Here is a 5554-nt window from a genome sequence, read left to right on the forward strand (position 1 = left end):
GTTCCATGGACTTCCAATGGAAGATCCTCATCAGTTTTTAGCTGAATTCTTGCAAATCTGTGACACAGTCAAGACTAATGGGGTTAACCCTGAGGTCTATAGACTGATGCTATTCCCTTTTGCTGTAAGAGACAGAGCTAGAATATGGTTGGATTCTCAACCTAAAGAAAGCCTGGACTCTTGGGAAAAGCTAGTCAATGCCTTCTTGGCAAAAGTTCTTTCCACCACAAAGATGGAGTAAGCTTAGAGTGGAAGTCCAAACCTTCAGACAGAAGGATGGAGAATCCCTCTATGAAGCTTGGGAAAGATACAAACAATTAATCAGAAGATGTCCTTCAGACATGCTTTCTGAATGGAGCATCATAGGTATTTTCTATGATGGTCTCTCTGAACTATCTAAGATGTCCTTGGATAGCTCTGCTGGAGGATCTCTTCATCTGAAGAAGACGCCTGCAGAAGCTCAAGAATTGATTGAAATGGTTGCAAATAACCAATTCATGTACACTTCTGAAAGGAATCCTGTGAACAATGGGACTAGTCAGAAGAGAGGAGTTTTTGATATTGACACTCTGAATGCCATATTGGCTCAGAATAAAATATTGACTCAACAAGTCAATTTGATTTCTCAAAGTCTGTCTGGAATGCAAAATGCACCAAACAGTACTAAGGATGCTTCATCTGAGGAAGAAGCTTATGATCCTGAGAACCCTTCCATGGAAGAGGTGAATTACCTAGGAGAACCCTATGGAAATACCTACAATTCTTCATGGAGAAATCACCCAAATCTCTCATGGAAGAATCAAGAGAGACCTCAACAAGGTTTCAATAACAATAATGGTGGAAGAAACAGGTTTAGCAATGGCAAGCCTTTTCCATCATCTTCTCAGCAACAGACAGAGAGTTCTAAGCAGAATACTTCTGACTTAGCAACAATGGTCTCTGATCTAATAAAGACCACTCAAAGTTTCATGAATGAAACAAGGTCCTCCATCAGAAATTTGGAAGGACAAGTGGGTCAGCTGAGCAAGAAAGTTACTGAACTCCCTCCTAGTACTCTCCCAAGTAATACAGAAGAAAATCCAAAAAGAGAGTGCAAGGCCATCAACATGGCCGAATATGGAGAGGAAAGAGAGGAAGAAGACGCCACTGAGAAAGACCCCAGTGGGCGTGCACCACTCTCCTCTGAGTTCCTCAATGAGGAACAATGGGAATCTGAGGCTCAAAATGAGACCATAGAGATTCCATTGGACTTACTTCTGCCATTCATGAGCTCTGATGAGTATTCTTCCTCTGAAGAGGATGAGTATGTCACTGAAGAGCAAGTTGCTAAATACCTTGGAGCAATCATGAAACTAAATGACAAGTTATTTGGAAATGAGACTTGGGAGGATGAACCTCCCTTGCTCACCAAAGAACTGGATGACTTGTCTAGGCAGAAACTGCCTCAAAAGAGGCAGGATCCTGGGAAGTTTTCTATACCTTGTACCATAGGCACCATGACCTTCAAGAAGGCCTTGTGTGACTTAGGGTCAAGTGTGAACCTCATGCCCCTCTCTGTAATGGAGAAATTAGGGATCTTAGAGGTGCAAGCTGCAAGAATCTCATTAGAGATGGCAGACAACTCAAGAAAACAAGCTCATGGACTTGTAGAGAATGTTTTGGTGAAGATTGAAGACCATTACATCCCTACTGATTTCATAGTCCTAGAGACTGGGAAGTGCATGGATGAATCCATCATCCTTGGCAGACCCTTCCTAGCCACAGCAAAGGCTGTGATTGATGTTGATAGAGGAGAGTTGATCATTCAAGTGAATGAAGAATCCTTGGTGTTTAAGGCCCAAGGACATCCCTCTATCATCATGGAGAGGAAGCATGAAGAGCTTCTCTCAAAACAGAGCCAAGCAGAGCCCCCACAGTCAAACTCTAAGTTTGGTGTTGGGAGGCTACAACCAAACTCTAAGTTTGGTGTTGAAACCCCACATTCAAACTCTAAGTTTGGTGTTGGGAGGTTTCAACACGGTTCTGAGCATTTCTGAGGCTCCATGAGAGCCCTCTGTCAAGCTAATGACATTAAAGAAGCGCTTGTTGGGAGGCAACCCAATGTTTTATAATTAATTATTTTCTTTTGTTATTTTATCTTTTTTGTAGGTTGATGATCATAAGAAGTCACAAAAACAATGAAAAAAGCAAAAACAGAATGAAAAACAGGAAGAAAAACAGCACACCCTGGAGGAGAAGAAACTGGCGTTCAAACGCCAGTAATGCTAGCTGTTGGGCGTTTAACGCCCAGTCTGGCACCATTCTGGGCGTTTAACGCCAGAAAGGGGCACCAGACTGGCGTTAAACACCAGTAAAGGGCAAGAACCTGGCGTTAAACGCCAGGAATGGGCACCAGCCCGGCGTTTAACGCCAGAAATGGCTCAAAACGTGATTTTGAGCAACATTTGGTGCAGGGATGACTTTTCCTTGACACTACAGGATCTGTGGACCCCACAGGACCCTACCATCACTCTCTCTCTTCTTCCCCCATTCACCAATCACCTCAACACCTCTTCCCCAAAAACCCCTCACCTATCAAATCCCATCTTTCTCTTCACCACTCACATCCATCCCTCATAAACCCCACCAACCTCACCCTTCAAATTCAAACCACTCTACCTCCCAAACCCACCCATAATGGCCGAACCTTTACCCCCCTCTCTCCTATAAATACCCTTCTTCAACTCTTCATTTTCACACAACCTAAACACCCTTTCTTCCCCCTTCTTGGCCGAATACACCACCATCTCCCTCTTCCTCATTTCTTCTTCTTCTACTCTCTTCTTTCTTCTTTTGCTCGAGGACGAGCAAACATTTTAAGTTTGGTGTGGTAAAAGCGTTGCTTTTTGTTTTTCCATAACCATTTATGGCATCCAAGGCCGGAGAAACCTCTAAAAAGAGGAAAGGGAAGGCAAAAGCTTCCACCTCCGAGTCATGGGAGATGGATAGATTCCTCTCAAGGGTGCATCAAGACCACTTCTATGAAGTTGTGGCCTTGAAGAAGGTGATCTCCGAGGTCCCCTTTTCACTCAAAAAGGGTGAATATCCGGAGATCCGCCATGAGATCCGAAGAAGAGGTTGGGAAGTTCTTACCAACCCCATTCAACAAGTCGGAATCTTGATGGTTCAAGAGTTCTATGCCAATGCATGGATCACAAAGAACCATGACCAAAGTGTGAACCCGAATCCAAAGAATTATCTCACTATGGTTCGGGGGAAATACTTGGATTTTAGTCCGGAGAGTGTGAGGGTGGCGTTCAACTTGCCTATGATGCAAGGAGATGAGCATCCTTACACTAGAAGGGTCAACTTTGATCAAAGGTTGGACCAAGTCCTCACAGTCATATGTGAAGAGGGCGCACAATGGAAGCAAGATTCAAGAGGAAAGCCGGTCCAATTGAGAAGGCATGACCTCAAGCCCGTGGCTAGAGGATGGTTAGAGTTCATACAACGCTCAATCATCCCCACTAGCAACCGGTCCGAAGTTACCATAGACCGGGCCATCATGATCCATAGTATCATGATTGGAGAAGAATAGAGGTTCATGAGGTTATAGCCCAAGAACTCTATAAGGTGGCGGACAAGACCTCCACCTTGGCAAGGTTAGCCTTTCCTCATCTCATTTGTCACCTCTGTTATTCAGTTGGAGTTGACATAGAGGGAGACATTCCCATTGATGAGGACAAGCCCATCACCAAGAAAAGGATAGAGTACACAAGAGATCTCACTCATCATGAGATCCCTGAGATTCCTCAAGGGATGAATTTTCCTCCACAAAACTATTGGGAGCAACTAAACACCTCCCTAGGAGAACTAAGTTCCAACATGGGACAACTGAGGGTGGAGCATCAAGAACACTCCATCATCCTTCATGAAATTAGAGAAGATCAAAGAATCATGAGGGAGGAGCAACAAAGACAAGGAAGAGACATTGAGGAGCTCAAGCACTCCATAGGATCTTCAAGAGCAAGAAAGAGCCGCCATCACTAAGGTGGACCCGTTCTTTGATTTCCTTGTTATTGTTCTTCTGTTTTCGAATTTTAATGCTTATGTTTATCCATGTTTGTGTCTTATGATCATTAGTGTCTTAGTGTCTATGCCTTAAAGTTATGAATGTCCTATGAATCCATCACCTTTCTTCAATAAAAACGTGCCTAATTGATAAAAGAAAGAATTGCATGAATTTTGAATTTTATAATAGTTTAATTATTTTGATGTGGTGGCAATATTTTTGTTCTCTGAATGTATGCTTAAACAGTGCATATGTCTTTTGAATTTGTGGTTCATGAATGTTGGCTCTTGAAAGAATGATGAAAAAGGAGACATGTTACTGAGGATCTGAAAAATCAATAAAATGATTCTTGAAGCAAGAAAAAGCATTTCAAAAAAAAAAAAAAAAACCGAAAAAAAAAACGAAAAAAAAAGAGAAAGGAATAAGAGTTGTGATCCAAGGCAATAAGAGTGTGCTTAAGAACCCAGGACACCTCTAATTGGGGACTTTAGCAAAGCTGAGTCACAATCTGAAAAGGTTCACCCAATTATGTGTCTGTGGCATGTATGTATCCGGTGGTAATACTGGAAGACAGAGTGCTTTGGGCCACAGCCAAGACTCAATAAATAGCTATGTTCAAGAATCATCATACTTTACTAAGAGAATCATTAACACTATCTGGATTCTAAGTTCCTAAAGAAGCCAACCATTCTGGATTTCAAAGGATAGAGTGAGATGCCAAAACTGTTCGGAGGCAAAAAGTTAAAAGCCCCGCTCATCTGATTAATACTGATCTTCACAGATGTTTTTGGAATTCATTGCATATTCTCCTCTTTTTATCTTATTTGATTTTCAGTTGCTTGAGGACAAGCAACAATTTAAGTTTGGTGTTGTGATGAGCGGATAATTTGTATACTTTTTGGCATTGTTTTTAGTATGTTTTTGGTATGATCTAGTTAGTTTTTAGTATATTTTTATTAGTTTTTAGTTAAAATTCACTTTTCTGGACTTTACTATGAGTTTTTGTGTTTTTCTGTGATTTCAGGTATTTTCTGGTTGAAATTGAGGGACCTGAGCAAAAATCTGATCCAGAGACTCAAAAGGACTGCAGATGCTGTTGGATTCTGACCTCTCTGCACTCGAAGTGGATTTTCTGGAGCTACAGAAGCCCAATTGGCGTGCTCTCAACGGCGTTGGAAAGTAGACATCCTGGGCTTTCCAGCAATATATAATAGTCCATACTTTGCCCAAGATTTGATGGCCCAAACCGGCGTTCAAAGTCACCTCAAGGAATCCCAGCGTTAAATGCTGGAACTGGCACCCAAATGGGAGTTAAACGCCCAAACTGGCACCAAAGCTGGCGTTTAACTCCAAGAAGAGTCTCTACACGAAATTTCTTCATTGCTCAGCCCAAGCACACACCAAGTGGGCCCGGAAGAGGATTTTTATGTCATTTACTCATTTCTGTACACCCTAGGCTACTAGTTTCTTATAAGTAGGACCTTTTACTATTGTATAGAAATC

At 42.1% G+C, this 5554-nt stretch overlaps 1 non-coding gene across 1 annotated transcript; it reads right to left on the reverse strand.

Annotated features, from left to right (window-relative positions):
- Window positions 1–239: 239 nt before the first annotated feature.
- Window positions 240–347, reverse strand: LOC130978052 (small nucleolar RNA R71). Its single transcript, XR_009085716.1, has one exon. It is a non-coding gene; the product is annotated as a small nucleolar RNA R71 (small nucleolar RNA).
- Between the last annotated feature and the right edge of the window lie 5207 nt (window positions 348–5554).

Source organism: Arachis stenosperma, chromosome 4, assembly GCF_014773155.1.
Source record: "Arachis stenosperma cultivar V10309 chromosome 4, arast.V10309.gnm1.PFL2, whole genome shotgun sequence".
Lineage (NCBI taxonomy): Eukaryota > Viridiplantae > Streptophyta > Magnoliopsida > Fabales > Fabaceae > Arachis > Arachis stenosperma.